This window comes from Suncus etruscus, chromosome 8, assembly GCF_024139225.1.
Source record: "Suncus etruscus isolate mSunEtr1 chromosome 8, mSunEtr1.pri.cur, whole genome shotgun sequence".
Lineage (NCBI taxonomy): Eukaryota > Metazoa > Chordata > Mammalia > Eulipotyphla > Soricidae > Suncus > Suncus etruscus.
Genome location: NC_064855.1, coordinates 98,023,382 through 98,046,183, shown reverse-complemented (window position 1 = coordinate 98,046,183; position 22,802 = coordinate 98,023,382).

The window sequence follows — 22,802 nt, the reverse complement described above, 5'->3', positions numbered from 1 at the left end:
GTATATTCAGCTTACGTGTGATGTCAACAAGAAAAGCTAAGACCATGAGCCACATCTAATCACTCAACTCAGAAACAGCATTCCCATCCTTCTCCATGAAGGCTTTCACTTCTCTCAACTCAAAAAATCTTTTCAGGACATTTCCCCTGCTGAGTCAACATACCTCGGTGAAATAGAGCACATCTCCGTATTCTGACTCCATTGCCTCCAAAAAAGCACGAAACCTCCTGTGCTTTAAGCCCCTGGATCTGATTTGGTTGATGCATTTCACAACAACAGACATCACATTGTCACATGGCAGGCATTTACTGCAAAGGGCCTGCTGATGGATAATGCAGTGAAGAGCAATAGCCTTCTCTACACCCACCTCTTTAAGTTTTTGTGAACAAGTGCCACCAGTCCATTTTTCCTCCCTGTCATTGAAGGTGCTCCATCGGTTATTATTCCAACAAACCTCTTCTATGGCAAACCTGCATTCTCAATGGCATCATACAGATGCTAAAATATATCTTTAGCAGTGGTCTGGCCATGCATTGGAATTATTGTGAACAGCTCCTCTGTCAATTCAAAATTGCAATCAACACCACGGACATAAATTGTGAGCTGCACAGTGTCTGTTATATCTGTGCCCTCATCAAGAGCAACTGAGTATGCATCAAAACATTTGGCTTTCTCACACAGTTGATGATAAATGTCACTTGACATGTCAGAAATGTGCTCTGCCACAGTGTTGGCAAAAAGGCTGATTTTGCTAAACTGACCTTTCTTTTCTGGACAGATAATACTTGCAGCCTGTAACATGTATTATTTTTTTTTTTAACAAACTCTCCTTCTGTGAATGGTTTCCCTGCCTTAGCATCATCTCACTAATCATGTAACTAGCTCTGACTGATGCAACATTCTCTTTGGTTGCTTTCTTGAAGAAATCTTGTTGCCTCATTAGACATGCTTTAAGACTGGCAACCTGCTTGGCTCTCTCATTTCCTTGATATTTTGCACATTCCTCAGCATGTTTAGTTGAATAATGGCGTTTCAAGTTGTATTCCTTGTGCACTGCAACTTTCTCTGAGCAAATAAGACATGTGGGGATGCCCCTGTGCTCAACAAAGAAATACTGCACCTCCCACTTTTCCTGAAATTGTCTGTGCTTGTCATCAATCTTTCTCTTCACTGCAGACTTTGATGAAGTCATGATGAAGGTATGAAAAAATCTAATTCTGTAATAAACTTCTCTCCCTTCTCTCCCTTAGGCCTCCGATAATGCAAGGGATAGCGGCAGGAGCAGCAGAAAGGACGTCTGTGCTAGGCACAAAGTATTCATGATTATTCACTTACCAAATATTCGCAATAAAAAATTGCATTAGTAAGAACAAAATCTCAAAAAGTCACATTAAACATTTGCATACCCTGAACGGAACTGCTCAGTGTATGCAAATGTTTAATGCGATTTTTTTTCTTACTAATGCGATTTTTATTGCGATTATTTGGTAAGAGAATAATCTTGAATACTGTGATATTTGAAGGCTGGCTGCGGGCCACAAAATGTTATATGTAGGGCTGCAAATGGCCCGTGGGCCGTGAGTTTGAGACCTCTGTTTTAAAGCAATCATTTTCCCAAACTCTTTTCTCCTTGTCCTCTTTCTCATGGACCCATCTGACTTACTACTTAAAACAGTCTGAACTTAACTAGAGAAGACCATTAATTCATAGGCCAACTACTTTTTATATTCTATTTTTAAAATCAAAAGAGTTGGGAGAGAAAAGTAATATGTTTACCTTGACTAGACCAGAAACAAGTGAGGGGAGAGCTGGAGAACATTCCATGAAGTTATCCTAAATTTCATTATTGTTGAACAGAAAACAAAATGAGTCAGGAATCTTTAATGTTGGCATCCTTTGAACAACCTAGTCATACAATGCTTTATAAGGATATATGAATAAAAGAAAAAAGGCAACACATGTTTTTTAAAGCTTACTGGGTATCCAATGTTTAATTGCTTAGTTATGACTATGAAACCCTATAAGTCCACAGAAAAAAAGAAATATTTAAAGGTAATAAAAATCGAAGAGGAGGATGGGCGAAGGGGTAGTTTGGGTGAGGAATAGACTTCAGTGTAGCAATAAAGGAAAGATGTCATGCCTTTATAATGATTACATCCAAAATGTATTAAAAGAAACATTTTTCCAGTGGAGCACATCTTTATATAATCTGTATTAAATATAGGTTTTAGTATGAACTCACAGGACACACACAAATAGAAGGTTTTAAGTGGTGCTTTCCCACAAGTCTCCAGGAGACTCATTTTCTAATAATTAGGATGTTTCTTTTGTCTCATAGCCTGTTATTTTAAATTCAATTGAGAACAAATGGAACATTATCACTTCATGCTATTACTGCACATAAAGCATAAGGAAATTCTGTAATAGGCCTCCTTTCCAAGAAAGCTAAATAGAATCCTATTTGAACAATTATATCAATTTTTATACCATTTGCAGAATTGATTCTGACCTTATCAGCTTCAATCATCTTCTTCAGATTTGGATCAGTAAATTTAATTCATAATGCTATGACGCATTTAAACCAAACCTGCCATGTTTATTTTTGTCTTCGATTTTATAGAGGGAAAAAACTGTGTGAATGTAAGTGGGCATGTGTGTAACATACAATCACATTTTAATTTTGGTCAATATTGTTGTATAATTTTAAATATATTATTATTTGCCTAAAATGATTTATTTTTACTAGATTTTATCTTATTATTTGCAAGTATTTTTGGAAGTCACTGGTTAGGATCAAGATAGATTCTAAATAATGAATAGGAAGTACTTACAACCTATAAAATATTAAATTGCAAACAATAAATTAAGGCACCAAATCTAGAGAAATACATATACCTATTTTGCTTTGTAAAATCAATAGATGCTTTGTGGACTAGATAATAGAAGTATGGGTAAAGAATATGCCTTGATTGCAATAATCCCAAATTCAATCCTTGAAACACCATAAGGTGCTTGAGCCCCTCCACTGAATGTGGCCTATAAACAAAAGAAAAAAAAATAAATAAAAAACAATAGTTGCTTTAGAAGTCTTAAGGCATGTACAATTTAAAATTATCTAAACTAGGGGCCGGGCGGTGGCGCTGGAGGTAAGGTGCCTGCGCTAGCCTAGGACGGACCACGGTTTGATCCCCCGGTGTCCCATATGGTCCCCCAAGAAGCCAGGAGCAACTTCTGAGCGCATAGCCAGGAGTAACCCCTGAGCATCACAGGGTGTGGCCCAAAAACCAAAAAAAAAAAAAAAAAAAAAAAGAATAAAAAAAATAAATAAAAAAATAAAATAAAATTATCTAAACTAGTCATAATGTTGACAAAAATTACAAGTGAAACTTTTACTCTATGTTATATGAACTTGACTTTTTCAAAAATTGTTTGCTTTCAGAACATGAAAAATAATTTAGACTTTATTAGTCACTGACACATATCCCAAAAGTAAATTATGTTTATTTGTACATTAGTCACTGTATAAGGAATTTATACATGAAAAACATTTCAGAGTTGTTTTAATACAATAAAAATGGTGGTAGTTTGTGTGTAGGTATGGTGGAACACTATAAAAATATATCCATCCAAGAACCAGAGAGATGGTACAGCAGAAAAGGTATTAGCCTTGCTGACAGCTAACTTGTGTTTGATTCTAGGCACTGCTTATGGTTTCCCAAGCATTATCAGGAGTAACTTCTGAGCTCAGATTCATGTTAAACCCTGTGCACTGTTAGGTGTGCCCTCCCTCAAACACACATGCGCACACACACACAAACTTAACCAGTTTTTACTCATTTAACATACACTATATTTGTAATAAACAATCACTTTTGAGGCTGGAGCAGTGACTCAAGTCATAAGGCATTTGCCTTGTGTGTGATATCCTAAGACAGACCATGGTGCTATCCCCCAAAGTCCCATATGGTCCCCTAAGAAAGGAGCGATTTCTGAGTGCATAGCCAGGATTAGCCCCTGTGCATCACCAGGTATGGCCAAAAAACAATAAGTAAATAAATAAATATATATATATATATATATATAAATAAATCACTTTCAAAATGTTAACAGGACTTACTTAATAATGTGTAATCAAGTACAATATCCTATAAATGAGATCATAGCTACATAGATAAAACATGTATTCTTGCTGTGATGGAAAGATAGAAGCAACGTTTTACATCCTAGTTGTCCAAACCTGTAACTGTGCTAGTCATTTTTCAGAATAATAATCCTGTAGATAGAATGAGTTCAATATTCTGAGAATGAAAGATTAACCTATATTTCCAGGTAAGCCCAATATAGTGATGAGTTCCCATTAGAATTAAGGGGAGGGGCTGGAGCAGTGGCGCAAGCAGTAGGGTATTTGCCTTGCACACGCTAACCTAGGACAGACCAAAGCTTGATCCCCCATCCCACCCCCGCGTCCCATATGGCCCCCCAAGCCAGGAGCGGTTTCTGAGCTCATAGTCAGTAGCAACCCCTGAGTGTCACCCAGTGTATCCCAAAGAGCAAAAAATAAATAAAAGAAAAAGAAAAAGAAAAAGAAAAAGGAAGGAAGGAAGGAAGGAAGGAAGGAAGGAAGGAAGGAAGGAAGGAAGGAAGGAAGGAAGGAAGGAAGGAAGGAAGGAAGGAAGGAAGGAAGGAAGAAGGAAAGAAAGAGAGAGAAGAGAGAGGAGAGGAGAAGAAAGAAAGAAAGAAAGAAAGAAAGAAAGAAAGAAAGAAAGAAAGAAAGAAAGAAAGAAAGAAAGAAAGAAAGAAAGAAAGAAAGAAAGAAAGAAAGAAAGAAAGAAAGAAAGAAAGTAAAGAAAGAAAGAAAGAAAGAAAGAAAGAAGAGAAAGAAAGAAAGAAAGAAAGAAAGAAAGAAAGAAAGAAAGAAAGAAAGAAAGAAAGAAAGAAAGAAAGAAAGAAAGAAAGAGAAAAAAGAATTAAGGGGAAATCTGTGATATAGAACCCAAAACTTGAATAAAGCATTTTCTGGCTTTGAAAGTAGAAGGACATGACTCTAAGACAATAAAAAAAAAGCAGTTCAGAATGACAAAACAATAAATTGTTCTTTCTTAAGTCACTAGGTGTATAGCTGTTTGATATAATAGCTTAAAAAAGGCATGCATACTTCAAAAGTTGGTCTCTACTTGGGATTTCACCATCTTTCCTCCTCTTCCTTAACCTCTATTCCAAATAGTTTCACCCTCACAACTCCACTAAAAATACTTTTTCAAGCCATGATCTCTATCTCCTTTGCTGAACCATTTGGTCAATGTTCCTGTATCACTGTCTCATTCCCAACTCAATATCTTATGCATTTTTCCATACTGTTAATCTTGAGGCTTCTCTATTTATGAATTCTGGAACATAACAATATCTTTAATTCTTAGCTACTGCTTCTTAATTTTTTTTTGTCATTCTACTTTCTGCTTTCAAATTCTAAACTTCAGGATGCCTCAGGGCTCTGTCTTTAAATCATCCCTTAATCCTTCATGAGCCTTCTCATATATTTTCATGGTTTGGAATATATCTGTAGTCTTGATAGTATCTAAGCTTGGAGCTTGAATTTATAGCTGCCTACTTGATATTTCTTAAAATGTTTTAGGCATCTTAAAGCAAGATTTTAGAATAACTCTGTAGATTATTTTTGATTCCTTAATTTGTACCTTCCCTGTCTTCCCCCATCTCAATAAAGAACTCTACTATTCACTGAGGAGTTGAATAAAATAGCTTGAAGACAACATTTCCTAATTTATGTTATATACCTCATCATATATGTTTTAACTCTTTTTTATAGCAAAGATAGTCAACTGCATAAAAAGTGTGTCCTATTTTTATTAGTCTAAAGAAAAAAAGACAGAGCATCTGAGGTCTATGGGATATTTTCAAATGGTATAAATAATTAAAGCCTAGGCTGAGAACAGAACAAAATATTTGAAGAAATACTAAGAATTTTTCAAAATTAAACAAAGACACCAATCTACAGATCTAAAAATGTTAATAATCACCCTGAAGAATAAATATAACAAAACCACATGCAATCTGCTATAGATCCAAACATAAAGAGAAGGAACTTAAAATCAACCACAAACAATATATACAAGGTAAAATACAAAGGATGCCTATTTTCTAACTAGAATAAGAGTTCAAAGTTAACATATTTTATTTCATTAGCCTCTAAAACAAAAGGTGATACCTATTGTACTGTATACATATATCATTTCATTTATAATTAAAAAATTAAAAGACAAAGTTATAAAAATCCACAACCTAGACAATCAACACAAGCTAACAATCTATTGTAAATAATAAACAACCAAATAGATCTTTCTATAAACCTAGTTTAAATGCATCATATAACAGCATTACATTCTTACTCAATTTTCTTGCAATTTCTTCTTTGAGTCATAGATTATGTTAAAGTGTGCGACTTAATTTCTAAATATTTGAAGGGAGAATATTTTAAGATATTTTGTTACTGATTACTTATTTACAGGTAGCTGTGGTCACTGATGATACTCTATATCAGTGGTCAGCAACCTTTTCTTTCAACTGATCCAAATCTTGGCAAAACCATGGTTGAAATTTATTTTGAGAGCCACAATTTTTTTGTTTTGTTTTGTTTTGTTTTTGGGTCAGACCCAGCAGCACTCAGGGGTTACTCCTGGCTCTATGCTCAGAAATTGCTCCTGGCAGGCTCAGGGGACCATATGAATGGCGGGATTCGAACCACCGACCTTCTGCATGAGAGGCAAACGCCTTACCCCCATGCTATTTATTCGGCCCTGAGAGCCACATTTTTAAAACCAAAAATACATAGGATGGTACACTGTTTTTAGTTTCAATAAGTTTTTATTGAGAATATTCTGTATGCAAGTATCCACATAGGTCGGGAGGATACAAATAACATAACTAATAAAACAAAAACTCTAGAAAAATATTATTTATCGATAACATTAAATTCCATTAAATTTTCCTTACAATGTAGAGAAAATTACATCCTGACAATGACTGACAAAGTCACAAACAATAATATGAACATTGGCCTTGCATTTCCTTGGATAGTTTGAGTAAGTCAGGTTGTATGTTGTTTTTAATTTTAGGCACGATTCCAGATTCTCATTGATGAGACGATTTCTCAATTTACTCTTAATAAGATTCATGCTTGAAAATGATTGTCCGCATAAATATGTGGAACCAAACAAGGAAAGAACAGCAAACGCTAGCTTTTTTAGTTGATTATCTGAGTCAGGGAATACTATTCCAGGTGTTAAAAAATCAACATATCTTCCTTCTCCAAGTCTTGTCAAAGCAGACCACTTGTGCTGTGAACTAAGTTCACATTTGTGTTTTCTCAATCTTTCTAAATTAGCACAAAGGACGTTCAAATTTCGAGCTCTACAGTTGTTTGTTTTTTAAATCCAGCAATTGCATTTCAAAGTTGCCAAAGTTGATGATAAAGGGAGAAAAATTTAATTCCGTTACAGTGGCATCCAGAGGTTTTTTTTTTAACAAAGGCCAATGGTCACTTTGCCGTTTCTGAAATCCTGAAACCTCTTAAGAAAACCTTCCCTTCATATTTAAAAGTGCTGTTTCAAAATAGATAATGTCAATATCAGAATTATTTTTTGGCGATGTTTCAACAGGCTTGGAAAGGTGAATCAAGAGTTTCTCTGTCAAAATCTTGAGCAAAAACAGTTAATTTGTTTTCAAACAAAATAACTTCTTCTAACATAGAAAAAATTGTTTCCTTTCCCCTGTAGTTTATGATTAAGCTGATTTAGATGTGAAGTAACATCCACCATGAAATACAGTTTTTGAATCCACTAATCGTTTGTTAATTCTGGATAGTGAACACCCTTCTCAAAGAAAAATTCTTTGTTTCTGATAGTAAGGAAGAAAAACATTCAAAATGGTTCCTCTTGATATCCACAATGTGGCTGACAATTGAAACCCTACAATATGGGAGAATGAAAGCAGGTAAATGAAAAGAAAATCTTTGAACAATCTTTAAAGCAAGAACATTGTTTCCAGAGAAAAGTGTAGGGGATTTCACTGAAAGTGAAAAGAAAGAATCTATTGACACTTAGTGTGTGCTGCAAGAAAACCAAATTAAAATACACTCAGAAACAAAAACGGCACTTTGTTAAAGGCATATGATATCATATCATAAAGGAATTATGATAGAGTGCCTGAAATATTTTAAAAATATTTTTATTTAAGCATATTTGTTACAAAATTATTTATACTTGAGTTTCAAACATAGAATTGTACACCCTTCTCCAGTGCACTTTCCCCACCACCAATGTCCCTTGTTTTCTTCCCCTTCACACCTGCTCTGCCTATGTCAGGGACAGGCATTTTGCTTATTTCTCTCCCTATTTCTCTTTTCCTTTATGACACTGAGGTTTCCAAAATTTCCTTATGACACCGTGGTTTTGCAATATTGTTAGACTAAAGGGTAACCATGCATGTCACTTATCCATTTTTCAGCATCCAGTTTCTTGTCCAGAGTAATAAGTTCCAACTATCATATATCATAAATGTACCTTTCTGTAATTCTAACTGATCTCAGACACTTTTTATTGGCAAGCTTTCCTATCATGGGACTAGTCCTCCTGTCCCTCATCCATATTTCTCTAGATATTATTACCATATTGCCATTTTATTAATTCTTATATGCCACAAATGATTATTCTGTGTCTACACCTCCCTTTTGACTCATTTCACTCAGAATAATAAGATGATGTGTTGATGTATGTACATGTTTGGTGCACTGTGCATGGCTCAGTGTTTTTTGTGTAGTCACAAGGAAACAGAAGTTTGCACAACCCGTACATTGTATTCACTCATTGTATGATAGACTGAATTCAGTAAAAGCTCTCTGCTGAACTAAACTCTGTGACAGATGACACAGTAAAGATAATTTGTGACATTCATAATTGTGATCAAATCCAAAGCTATTCACCACCCTGGGTGAGAGTAATGGATACACACTACTAGCATCATCTTCATGAAGAAGTGAGTTGGCTCTTCTGGGGAAGGGTGCTCTCTGGCCTTTGTTGGCAAGAGGGAAGAAGTAGTGCAAGTAGTTCTGTGAGAGCAGAACTCTGACTTTGTACAGCCCCAGTTGGACAAGGAATGGGTAACTAAGCTTATGTATTTGACAGACATTGTTACATTTTCTCTATGAACTTAATATTTCTCTGCAGGGGGAGTTTCACAAGTAGTTTTACAGTGAGACGTAAGATGGATGTGTTCAAAAAAGAATCTGATTTTCTGGGATAGCTGTGTTTGAGAAGAAGATATTGAAAGTGTTTTCCACTCTTACAAAAAAAATTCTGATTGAGGCACTTATATTAATGCAAAAAGTCATAATCAATATGAAAGAACAGCATTTAAGGGCATTAGCTCACACCAGGATTCTGGGGGGGTTAAGGAGGATATGTGGGAGACATGCTGGGAATAGGAGTGGAGGGAGGACAACATTGGTGTGGTAATGCCCTTCATTCAGTTGTCACTATGTACCATAGAATAAATTCTGTGTAGGGCCCGGAAAGATAGCACAGCGGTGTTTGCCTTGCAAGCAGCCGATCCAGGACCAAAGGTGGTTGGTTCGAATCCCGGTGTCCCATACGGTCCCCCGTGCCTGCCAGGAGCTATTTCTGAGCAGACAGCCAGGAGTAACCCCTGAGCACCGCCGGGTGTGGCCCAAACACTAAAAAAAAAAAAAAAAAAAGTGTAGAACGTTTCTCTGGCCTCCAGAGGCTAGGGAGGCTCCGCCCACCCACAAGGCCCGCATGAACGGTCTGCCCCGCCCCCGCAGCGTTTCTCTGGCCTCCAGAGGCTAGGGAGGCTCCGCCCGCCCACGCGGCCCGCCCCGCCCCTGCAGCGCCCCGCCCACCCACGCCGGTTCCGCCCCGCCCCCCGCTGGGCTTTTGCTGCCTCTCAGCACTAGCTGACAACAATAGGGCAAAGCAAGGAATCAGGCCACAGAAAGAGCAAGGAGGAGCCAAACCTCAGCAAGCTCTCCCAACAGTACCTCTAGATCCACCCTCAGGGAGGAGACCCATTCCCACACAACAGGGGATCAAAACAGGCTGAAATCGGAAGGAACAGCACTCCAAAGCACACCAATAAATACAAAAAAAATTATGGGTAAGAATCAAAGAGAACCCTAAGTTCTGAAGATACGGAGACAAACCCTAACAAGTTTCCAAGTCCGCCAAAACGCACAGATCCCTGGGAAGGCGAACTAAAAGCAGCAATGAGGAAGAAAATGCAAGAATTAATAAAAGAAATGAGAGAAACCTTAGCTACAGAATATAAGATAGCTATGGATGAACGAATAAGCCAAATTAAAGAAGAAATGTTAAAGAGCATGAGAGAGTCCATACAAAAAGAAGTGAAGGAATTAACAGACAAAGTAACGAGCCTTACTAGCAGAAACACAGAGTTGGAGAAACACATTGAAGAACTCGAAGGAAAACTGCAAACAAAAAATGAACAAGAAACCAACAAAGAAATAGAAGGCAAAGCACTGGAAGGAAAAGTCCAGTAGTAATGAACAAGGACAAAAGAAACAATCTAAGAATCGTGGGTATACCAGAAGGGGAGGAAATAGGGAAAGGGGAAGAACAAGTAGTCAGAGAGATAATAGCAGAGAACTTTTCCACCCTCTGGAATGAAACTTCAGGGCAAATACAGGAGATCAAGAGGGTCCCTAATAAAATAGACCCCAATAAACCAACACCAAGACATATAGTAATCCAAATGGCAAAAAACAAAGAGAAAGAGGAACTTCTTAAAGCAATAAGAGAGAAAAAAAACCTCAAATACAAAGGTAGGGACATAAGAATCAAACCAGATCTCCCAGTCGAAATAATTCAAGCAAGAAGACAGTGGAATAACATATTTAAACGACTGAATGAAATAAACTTCCAACCTAGAGTCCAATACCCAGCAAAACTATCATTCATATGGGAGGACAGACTAAAAACATTCTCAAACAAGACCGAACTAGAGCTATTTGTGCAAACAAAACCGATCCTAAACGACCTACTCAGAGATGAATTACACAATCCAAACCCCCGATTGTAACAAAAACCACCCTACACAACACAACTGCACAACAGTCCTCTCTCTCAATAATCTCCCTAAATGTTAATGGCCTAAACTCCCCAATTAAAAGACGCATAGTAGAGAACTGGATTAGGAAAAATAAACCGGACTTCTGCTGTCTACAAGAAACACACCTACAGCTACAGGACAAGCATAGGCTTAGAATAAAAGGATGGAAAGTAATTATTCAAGCCAATGGAAAACAAAAAAGAGCAGGGACAGCCATTCTTATATCAGACCAAATCACTTTCAATCTCAAGAAAGTGATCAGAGATAAAGAGGGTCACTACTTACTGATCAGGGGAACACTAGATCAAGAAACACTAACCCTGGTCAATATCTATGCACCTAATGTAGAGTCAGCAAAATATGTGAGGCAACTGCTCGTAAACCTGGAGAAACACATGAAGGGAAATGTGATAATAGTAGGGGACCTCAATACTCCACTATCACCACTGGACAGATCCACCAAACAGAAAAATAGCAAAGAAATAAGAGCTCTGAATGAAAAATTAGAAGATTTAGGACTAATAGACTTATATAGACTTATATATAGAATACACATTCTTCTCAAGTCCACATGGAACCTTCTCCAGAATAGACCATGTCTTAGGAAACAAAGCCAACCTATATAAGACCATGAAGGTAAGGATCATTAGAAGTACCCTTTCAGATCACTATGCAACAGAGCTCAAAATTGGGGTCAAGAAGAAGCAATGGAGAAAAACTAATACCTGGAGATTAAACAACATGCTGCTCAACAACAGCTGGATCAAAGAACAACTCAAGGAAGAAATAAAAAGATTCCTTGAGACAAATGACAATGAAGAGACAACATGTCAAAATTTACGGGACACAGCAAAAGCAGTAATTAGGGGGAAACTCATAGCAATACAGGCCTATGTCAAGAAACAGGAAAATAACAAAACCAACAGTTTAAAAGATCACCTCAAAGAATTGGAACAACAGCAACAGAGAAACCCAACCACAACCAGAAGGCAAGAAATAATAAAAACCAGAGCAGAAATAAACAGCATAGAAACTAAGAAAACAATACAAAAAATCAATGAGACCAGGAGTTGGTTTTTCGAAAAAATAAACAAGATAGACAAACCACTGGCAAAACTCACCAAAAAAAGAGGGAAAACACCCAAATCAGTAGGATCACAAATGAAAGGGGAGAGATTACAACAGAACCCCAAGAAATACAACATATCATGAGATCATATTATGAGAAACTCTACTCAGCTAGGATAGAGAACCCAGGAGAAATCGACAGATTCCTGGAGAAAAACCCTCTTCCAAGACTGGACAAAGAAGAACTAGAAAGCCTAAACAGACCAATCACCTCAGAGGAAATTGAAGATGTAATTAAAAAACTCCCTAAGAACAAAAGCCCAGGCCCAGACGGATTTACAGGTGAATTCTACCAAACATTCCGAGAAGATTTACTACCACTTTTTCATAGGCTCTTCCAAACCATAGAAAAATCAGGAATCCTTCCTAACTCCTTCTATGCGGCAAATATCACACTCATCCCCAAAGATGGCAAAGACACCACTAAGAAAGAAAACTACAGACCAATCTCACTAATGAACATAGATGCAAAGATACTCAACAAAATCTTAGCAAACCGAATCCAGCTCTTCATCAAAAAATCATACATCATGACCAAGTGGGATTCATACCAGGAATGCAAGGTTGGTTCAACATACGCAAATCAATTACCATTATACATCACATCAACAACAAGAAAAACAAAAACCACATGATCATATCAATCGATGCAGAGAAGGCGTTTGACAAAATCCAACACCCTTTCATGTTAAAGACACTCAGCAAAATAGGGTTAGAAGGAACCTTCCTCAAGATAGTTACAGCTATTTATGAAAAGCCTACAGCCAACATTATACTTAATGGCGAGAAACTAGAAGCATTCCCACTAAGGTCAGGAACTAGGCAAGGCTGTCCACTCTCTCCACTCTTATTCAATATAACCTTAGAAGTTCTAGCAATAGCAATTCGACAAGAGAAGGGAATCAAAGGAATCCAAATTGGGAAAGAGGAACACAAACTATCTCTATTTGCAGATGGTATGATGATATACATCGAAAACCCCAAAGAGTCCACAGTAAAACTCCTAGAAACAATTAACCAATACAGCAAAGTGGCTGGATACAAAGTCAATACACAAAAGACAGTAGCGTTTCTATATACAAACAACGAAGTCGAGGAGAGAGAGATTAAAAATACAATACCATTTAAAATAGTATCAAAAAATATCAGGTACCTAGGAATGAACCTTACAAGGGAAGTGAAAGATCTATACCAGGAAAACTTCAAAACGTTTCAGAAAGAAATTGAAGACGATCTAAAGAAATGGAAGAACATCCCATGCTCATGGATAGGTAGAATTAACATAATCAAAACGACTATCCTACCCAAACTAATATATAGATTTAATGCAATCCCTATCCAAATCCAGACACCATTCTTTAAAGAAATAGAACAGTCAGTCACAAAATTTATCTGGAACCACAAAAGACCCAGGATAGCCAAACACATACTGAAAAACAAAAAGCTGGGAGGCATCTCCTTACCTAACTTGAAACTATACTATAAAGCTATAGTAATCAAAACAGCACGGTACTGGAACAGAAACAGGACCTCAGACCAGTGGGTCAGAACAGAATTCCCAGACATAAACCCCAAAATATACAGCCAAATAATATTTGACAAAAGAGGCAATGATCTGAAGTGGAACAAAGGAAGTCTATTCAACAAATGGTGTTGGTACAACTGGAAAACCACATGTACGAAAGTGAAGATTGACCCATACCTCACCCCTTATACAAAAGTTAACTCAAAATGGATCAAAGACCTTGAAATCAGACCCGAATCTATAAAGTTTATCGAGAATAAAATAGGCAGAATACCCGAAGACCTATATATCAAAAAGGTCTTTGAGAATGGAGCACCAATGGCAATAACGTTAGCATCAAATATAAACAAATGGGACTACATCAAACTAAAAAGCTTTTGCATGGCAAAGGAAACCCTACTTAACGCAAAAAGACAGTTAACAGAATGGGAAAAAATCTTTTCACTCGATATATCAGATAAAGGGCTGATATCTAGAACATACAAAGCACTCAGAAAGCTGAGCCCCCCAAAACCAAATAAAGCCATAAAAATGGGGAGATGAAATGAATAGACACTTCTCTGAGGAAGACAGAAGGATGGCCAACAAACACATGAAAACATGCTCACCTTCACTCATCATCAGGGAGATCCAAATCAAGACAACAATGAGATACCACCTTACACCAGTGAGGATGGCTCACATCAAAAATAATGGAAACAACCTTTGTTGGCGGGGATGCGGTATGAAAGGAACTCTCATCCACTGCTGGTGGGAATGCCCCCTAGTCCAACACCTATGGAGAAAAGTCTGGAGAGTGCTCAAAGAACTCAGAATTGAGCTGCCATTTGACCCAGCAATTGCGCTCCTAGGCATATACCCCCAAGTTGAAAGGACATTCATTCCAAAATATGTATGCACCCCACTATTTATCGCAGCACTCAGTATAATAGCCAAATCTTGGAACCAACCTCGATGTCCAACAACAAATGAATGAATCATTAAGATGTGGTACATATACACAATGGAATACTACATGGCAGTCAGAAATGATACAATCACAGACTTTGCAGCAACGTGGATGGACCTAGATCATGTTATGTTAAACGAAGTAAGTCAGAAGACAAAAGATAAACACAGAATGGTAGCACTATTCTGAAGCACCTAGAACATATATTTTATACACAACTAATACCTAACAACCAAATAAAAGGGTTTAACAGGGTAGAATCTCCAAACACTGTAATAGTCAACATATACTTGGGAGCAGTGTCCAAAATACATGAAAAAGGAACAACACGAACTCTTAACTACACATTATACCACAAAGAAAACAACAACAAAAGAAACAGCAACATAGAGAACAGGTATGTAATCAGACTTCTACAACAAAGGCCCACAATAATCCCTTAGAGATCGTATACAGGAACAGAAGTATAGAACACCATGGGAAATCACTGACTGCAATGGAAACATACCATAACACTATGTTTTAATGCCTTTATCTTACTATATTTTAAATAACCTCTCAGCTTTTCTGTTCACAGGCGCCCTTGGATACAAAGGGCGGACAAACTAAGACGGCAACTCGGGATACCACGCGAGATACCATACCTTGCTTGCAATACGAGATGGCCCCGAGAAAACTCTTTGACATACACTTTATCTCTAGGTTACACCTTCTTTTAGGAACTGAAGCACGTGACCAGTCAGACCACGGAAGCAGTAACTGGGACGTACAGACTTAAACTACAGGCTCTACTTTTTTTTATTTTTTCTCTTTTCCCCCTTTTACTTTTCTCTTTTCTATTCTTCTCTTTGCTTTTTTCCCTTTCTCTTCTCCCTTTCTTTCTAAGCTATTTTCTCTTTTCTCTCCCTTCATACCCCTCCCATATACCTTCCCCTATCTCCCCTCCAGAAATCCAACTATCCCTTCACCCCCCAATCCCATCCAGATCTCCCACCATATTGAAACTCTTCACCCTCAGTCCTTTATCTATTAGGCATCAAGATCGACCTCCTACCCAACGAACCAGTACCCAGCACCCAGGCGAGGGGACACCCAGTCAAACCCACACCTCGTCTCCTGCAAGAAAAGACAGCCAACTCCCCTGCGGACTCATGATGCGAGGCCCTCCATACCAACTCCCCCTAATGTGGACTGTTTCTTGAAACTGGACCTAGGTCCAAAAGTATCCCCAAAGCAAGAACTCTTCCAAGACCTCCCTGCCGCAAATTTTTACCAATCTGAAGAAGGTCAGGGGTGTGATATAAAGATGCCTGGGAACCCATGCACCACAAGAAAAACCCAAAAGACAATGGGAAAAACTGTACTTCCAACATAGGCATAAGACCTGTAATATAGCACCGCTTTACCTGCTTTCCCCCAAATGTAAGATAGTCTTTTGCACCACTTTGGTCCTTTAAAAACTTCGCTAACGCATTTTATTTCTTTTCTTTTCTTTTCTTTTCTTTTTTTTTTATTTTTTTTAAATTAATTAAGTTATTTTTTTAAATGTCTGTCCTACATATATATTTGTGAGCTGATACATTTTTATTCCTTTTTTTTATCATTTTTGGGTATGTGACCTGTTTCTGTTATCCCCTCTGTCCACCCCCAAATACACTGACAATATAAGGTAGCACCGTTTCTCCCTGCAAAGGCACACTAAATAAAGGGGAAATCTTACATAAAAAAAAAAAAGAGCTCTTGTCTACTAGAGATAAGAACTCATAGTTGTTTACAATACAGGGATATCTCCTACCCTGAAAATATGTCATGTGGAATCAACTTAGACTTCAGGTGATTAGATACCATTCATTCAGCCTTGAACCCTGGACCCCAGACATAGAAACGGCACAGTTCTTCACAACAGCTACAAGAAACAAATCCCAGCCGGGACAGCCTTAATACTGTGGGGCCACCAACAAGGACCAGCTCTAACATGATATCCTGACAACGAGGAAAATGTGAACAACCTGACCTTAGAACAGATTAGCCTACCTTACCAGCCAATGACAAGACAAAACCAGAAGACTTGTCACCCTTTGGTAGGTCCAAAAGCCAAGATCGTGAGTTATAGAGGACTGGCTGCTAGAACCATGACCAGACTGTATATATCTTGGGACCAATAAAAAAGCCCTAGTTTAGGGTTTGAACTATGACCTGCACAATACTTATGATCCCCAGTTCCAAAGGTCTGGCAGAGACAATTGTAACGGAATGGGGCTTCAGGAAGCACAAAGAAAGACGTTATCCTAGGCGCCATCCCAGGTTCAACACAAAGACCAAGATCTCCAACCACAGAAGATGGATTAAAATGACACTGAAGGAACGGAACCTCAAGAACCACAAAGACTGACTTCATCATAAGTCCCACCTCAGGATCCGTGCAGATACAGAGACCTCTAGACACAGAGGTCTGATTGTATCACACAGGACAGGGCAGAAGTCTTCCACACACCACAAAAGCACCACCTGGAAAATAAATGAGCCTGAGCAGAGTCTATAGTTGATCCCATGACAATATACTCCAAGGACGGAGAAACCCCATATTTCTTAGGCCAAGTGAATTCCTCTTTGAATGACCCCAATATTTACTGTGCCAGGGCAGGAGGGAAAAAAAAAAATAAAAAAAGTACAAAACTCGGTTATATTTTTTTATATATATATTATTTTTTATCTTCATTTTTTATTATTATTATTATTATTTTTATTTACCTACCTATCTTTGGTAGATTTCTCTGTTTGGGTGTGATTATTGAAATTGTTGTCCCCAGTTATACTTTATTTTTTCTCTTCTTTTCTTTCCTTTCTTTATGTGCTATGCCATGTTTCTTATTTCAAGACCATAGCGGTTTTCGTTTTGATTTGTTTTTGTTTGTTTCTTTTTTGTTTTTGTTTTTGTTTGTCTGTTTTTCTTTGTTTTGTTTTGTTTTGTTTTCGTTTGCTTGTTTTTTTGTGGTGCTAATCGATATAGCCGGAATCCTCACTGGATATTTGACACTTCTTTTGGTACGGGGGGAGTGTTTCACCTTCTTTATCTCCTTGATCTCTCAAAGCGTTGATGAGAGCCCCTAGAAGGATTCCGCACATTTTCGGCATATTAGTCTCTTACCCCAGCTTATTTCTTTTCTCTTTTTCAAACAAAACCATGCATCTTGAACTAACTAGTCCTACCTCCAGTTAGAGGGGGAAATAAGGGAGACATCAAGACCAAACAGGTGCAAGACTACTAGGTAGTGGGTCAGATACAGAGGGGACCACATATTCTAGCCGCCCTGAGGGTGAGGGAAGAGGAAATGGGAGGGAGGACGAAAATGGAGGTATAGATAAAGACAATCTGGTGATGGGAATCCCCCTTGCTTTTATGTAAATATGTATCTAAAATAATATTGTCAACAATATGTAAGCCACGATGATCAAAATAAAAATCATATTAATAAAAAAAGTGTAAAGAGCCGGATGTGGCTCTCGAGTCGCAAGTTGCAGACCACTTTGAAAATTCATTTTTGGATTAATTTTATGTCCAACATAATGTCCCAAAGGTTTTCTAAAAGTATGTGTACTTTACAGTTCGAAAAATTGAAGTGTCAACTAGGCTAAAGTGATGGATAATGTTCAAATCTTTCTAATTTTTGTCTGTTTTTAATTTGAGGGCCATGCCCAGTAGTTCTCTGGGTATACTGGATCTGCATTCAGGCATCATTCATCGAGTGTCTGGGGAGAATCTACGGGTTGTGGGAGATTAAACCACAATATCCTGTGTGCAAGGCAAATGCCCTCTCTACTGACCACCATTACAGCACCCTTTAATTATATTGTTAATAAATATTTTTAACCACTATCATGTCAATTGATGAGAAGGAGCGTCTGTATTTTTAACCTTATAATGGATTTCTTTTCTCCCTTTTAATTCTGATAATATTCATTTTATAATATTTAAATAGTTATATTTTCAACCCTTTTTCTCAATGAGTCTATATAACAATCTATTTTCTTTGGTGTTTACCAAACAGATCTTTTGATCTGTTTTAGTAATAACAGTTTTGTTTGCAATGCTTGCTTTGTATTTAATGAAATCATTATTCTATCAAATAATTTTATCTATATTTCTTTTTAAGTGGCAGTAAGAAGGAAAGAATATGTTTATTTTACACAACTGAAAGAAAAATACTCCAATAAATAGCAAATAACATTTAATAGGGTCTCATGCCCCTAATGATAGTGGTGTTTCATTTGGGGGGGTGATTGCTGTATTTAAATAATCTCCTATCTGGAATGTCTGTGATTACAGGGTCATAAAATCATCTGCCACTTACTCACAGACATGGTGCTGTCAATTTCCTTTACTCTGTAGCCAGGTCTTTGAAGGTCTGTAAAAACAATTGCAAAATTGAAGTGTGTGCCCTTCTTTCTAGCTTCTGGGTACACTTCCTTTACTAAACTAGTCAACTCTTTCAGGGTTGCATCCATCCAAGTGTAGATATGCAACTCGATGGACAGCTCATTCCCATGGGAAAACTCATCCAAATGGTGGTGGTGACCATTATAAATGGTGAAGACACCCATCATCAGCAGCAGCGGGCATGTCTTCTCCCAAAGTCAAGGACAACAGAATAAATACCCAGTCTACAACAAGCTATACACAGAGGGGACTAGTTACACTAGCAGTCCTGGGGGGCGGGGGCACAGGAGGGAGATATGGGATGTATGCTGGGAACAAAGATAGAAGGAGGACAACACTGGTGTTGGGAATGTCCCTGATTCATTGTCACCGTGTACCTTAAATATTTCTGTGAAAGATTTGTAATTCACTTTGGTCACAATAAAAATTATTAAATTATTATTTTATTAAATAAAAGTGTTATATGTGCTGTAAATTAAGAAAAAATCTAAAATGTGAAGTTAATATAAAAGACTAAGTTAACAAATTTTAATTCATGGGGCCAAAGCATTTACCTTGTACAAGGCCAACCTAGATCCAATCCCCAGAATAACCTATTGACACCCAAGCCTGCCAGGAGTGATTCCTGAGCACAGAGCCAGGAGTAAACACTGAGCACTGCCATTGTAGCCCAAACAAAATAATGTTAATTTTTTTTATTATTTCTCTTTTTTAATAATACCTTTATTTAAGCACCATGATTATATCAAAATAAGGAAGTTACCACATACCTTAATGTTCTGTTTTAAATTATTTTATTTTTTATTAGGTCACCATGAGTTACAGAACTGTAGAGTTTTTGGTCTACAATATTCCAATGCAAGTCCCACTACCAGGGTCACTTTCCCTCCAACAATGTTCCTATGTTTTTTCTCAACCTCAGTCTGCTTTTCCTTATTGGGAACGCTTTTAGTTATTGCAGTTTGAGTCTCATGTTTAAAGTTTTGTTGACTCTGGTTTAAAGGTACATCACTGATATACCCAAGGACCCTGTCCTGGCCCTGTTAACTCCCATTTTCTTTTCTTTTTTTTTTTTTTAATTCCAGCCTCCATTTTTTCCTTCCCAATCTCTCTCATTTGTGTAATTTAGGGTGAAAAGTAACCTTGCATCCTAATATTATATGTATCACAGATTAAAATGGTATCATCCAAAATTTGTCCTTTTTCTGACTTACTTTTGAATTAATTAAATTTTTATAAATCTTTGATCAGACTGGATGACAATGGATAAATGGTGAGGCCTTTCTTGACCAGGCCAGGAGCCTCTATTCCCTTTCAGCTGGCGGATCTGAGGGTTTGGAGAAGCAGCAAGGAAATGACCCACAAGCAGTCAGTAGAAGTCAGGAGACTTGAAGTTTTAATATCAGGCCTTAGCCACTATGTGTGGCTTCTAAGTTAAGCAGCCTCTCTCTTCATCCAACCATCTCTCATCTCCCCTTTCTGCCTCTTCCTCATGAGGCTTTTCCTGCAGAATCTCTCTCGAAATCTTCCCTGAATCTCCTCCTCTGCCCCTGAGACAACCCCTTTATTAGCAACCACAGACCCCCTCCCATCCAGGTAAAATAGCAGGAAGTTGGGGAAGAAGGGTCACAATTTGCTTCACTTAATATGGTATTCTCCAGTTTCTTCATGTTGAATAAGTTCATTATTCCTTACAACTACATGGTATTCCATTGCATGTATATATCACAACTTCATTATCCACTTTTTTGGCCATTGGGCACCTGGGTTGTTTCCTAATTCTAGCCATTGTACTATTGTACATTGTATTATTATTTTTCAATGAATAATGGTGTGTGCTTGTCCTCTCAAATGAATATGTTTATGTCTTGTATTTTGTAAATACTAACAAGTAAACTTTCTAGATCTTATGTTATTCTCTCCTTTCTTTACTGAGAATTTTCTGTCTTCCTCAAAGTGTCTTACAATAACTTTCTTTGACAGGGATAATACTGCCTGTTGGGCACTTATCTTGCATTCTGCCAACCCTGGTTCAATCCCAAGCATAGCCAGTGCCCTCCTGAGCCTCTTTGGATTATTTCTTGAGTGAAGAAATAGGAGAAAGTCTTGAGTACATCCCTGATTAGAAAAAAACAAACAAACAAAAAATAAAACATTGGGGCTGGAGTGATAGCACAGCAGTAGGGCATTTGCCTTGCATGAGATCAACCAGGGACAGACACAGATTAGATCCCTGACATCCATATGGTCCCCTGAGCCTGCCAGGAGTGATTTCTGAGCACAGAGCCAGGAGTAACCCCTGAGCACCGTGAGGTGTGGCACAAAAACAAAAACAATAACAATAACAATAAAACATACAAGTGTTTGGAGAGTATAGTAGGAAAGACCTTGCTTTGCACAGAGCTGACAGGTTTGAACCCAGTCCCCCTCCCTCTCTCCTAAATTTTGCCGGAAGTGATCCCTAAGCAGAGTCAGCAGTGAGCTCTGAGCAGAAGTAAGCCCTTAGCTGAGTCTGCTGTGACCTCCCCCCCCCCCGCCAAAAAAAAAGAAAAGAAAAAAGAAAGAAAGATAGGCATTCAGTTATTACCTCATTACATGCCAAAACAATGAAGAAAAAAAATGGTTGGAATTTTATTTAAGTCATGGAGGTGAATGGTATGAAGCTGTTGGTTGGGAACACATGAATTTATCCAAGGAGATTAACTTCTGAAAGCTTGTATTGAGTAAAAGATGAAGTAGGAGGGGGCATACTAAGGGAATAGATTTTTGTGTTGGTTTTCCATTTCTAATAACAGATATTCTATAACTACTTAGTATTCTAAATGTTCTTTCCACAACTATTAAATAAAGACTCAAATATCACTTTTTATGCATAAATGTTAATGACAAGCAAAGTAAATAGAGAAACACCAAATCCAATGAGCTAGTTCTGTATTTGCCTGTGTCCTTTGTACTCCTAACATTTTTCAAGTATTTTTGATTAAAATAAATGTTATTGTAAACATGGGGAGCAACTGAAGAACGATAATGCCACAACATGGATGTATTTGAAAATAAATCTGCCTTCTTGAATATTTTTTCTAAGTCTTTTATTGTCCTCTGACTTGCAAATTTGGGAAAAATATTTTGAAAATAAAAAAAGTGTTTTATTTTATGCAAAATTTTCAAATATACCAGTTAACTTCTCTCTAGAAAGCCCCATTTTCTTCTACCCTGATGGTTCTCTGGTATAATTTTTTTCTTTTAATCCTTTGAATCATATTGCCTAAGTGGAGCTTATTGTGTACATTCTTGGAAATAGCTGATAAATATTTGTCTTATAAAATACCATTTTCTTTCATTCAGGTGGCACTGTGCTGGTGTCAGGTGGCCCTGGGTGGCCACCTTGCTTATTTAAATGTAAATTATGTTGTTGAGAAAGGAGAGCTGCAGGCACTGTTATAACAAATGACATTAAAGAAAAGACTTTTGAGGGATAATTTTCATAGATTGAGAATTCAAGGAAGTATTAGCTTGAACAGAATATTGTGAAAGGCTGGCCATATTAAGGGACAGCTTATCTGCACATCAGGAGAAATTCAACTTTGGATTGTCTACAGCTATAA